The sequence below is a fragment of the Erinaceus europaeus genome, chromosome 10 (genome assembly GCF_950295315.1).
Source record: "Erinaceus europaeus chromosome 10, mEriEur2.1, whole genome shotgun sequence".
Lineage (NCBI taxonomy): Eukaryota > Metazoa > Chordata > Mammalia > Eulipotyphla > Erinaceidae > Erinaceus > Erinaceus europaeus.
In genome coordinates this window covers 25,480,907-25,481,580 of record NC_080171.1, presented here as the reverse complement: position 1 = coordinate 25,481,580, position 674 = coordinate 25,480,907, and the positions used below count along the sequence as shown (strand labels likewise).

General features: G+C 43.3%; 1 non-coding gene across 1 annotated transcript; it reads left to right on the top strand.

Moving 5' to 3' along the window:
- Positions 1-555: 555 nt before the first annotated feature.
- Positions 556-674, top strand: LOC132541126 (small nucleolar RNA SNORA55). The gene has a single exon (XR_009552300.1). It is a non-coding gene; the product is annotated as a small nucleolar RNA SNORA55 (small nucleolar RNA).

Here is a 674-nt window from a genome sequence, read left to right as displayed (position 1 = left end):
AGCCCTGACTAATGGAGAGGTGGGGGCAGTCTTGACAAAGCCTGCCCATGTTTACAAAGACACTGAGAGCAAGGCATACAAAGGCAGGAGCAAATAAAAGCCTGGCTATGCAAAGAGGCCTCACCTCAAACAAAACCAACAAGTGATTCTGATAACAAAGAGTACAAAAATAAATCAGTCTGTGAGGGCACCAACTTACATGCAAAAGGGCCTAGAGATCCCAGGCTCATCTTTGCCAGAGATGAGCAGTACTCTGGTCCTCTCTCTCTCTCTCTATTTTTTTTTAACATTTTATGTAGCTTATTTTAATGAGAAAGAGTAGATACAGGGGGAAAGATACTGAGAGAGAAATAGAAACCAGAACACTGCTCAGCTCTGGCTTATGGTGGGGCTGGGGATTGAACATGGGACCTCAGAGCCTCAGGCTTGAAAGGCTTTTTGCATAACCATTATGCTGTCTCCCCAGCCCCTCTGGTCCTCTCTTTCCCTCTTTTCTCATTCTCTCTCTCTCATAATAAAGAAATCTTTTTTAAAAAAAATCAGCACCAATTTGCATGAATCTTTTCCACTCCTTGCTGTTTTGTGCAGGTGTAAGGACAGATATGAGCAGAAGAAATCCAGACAGGTTGTTTTCCATTTGTCTTGGGACCTGTCTCTGTAATTCTGCCACACTA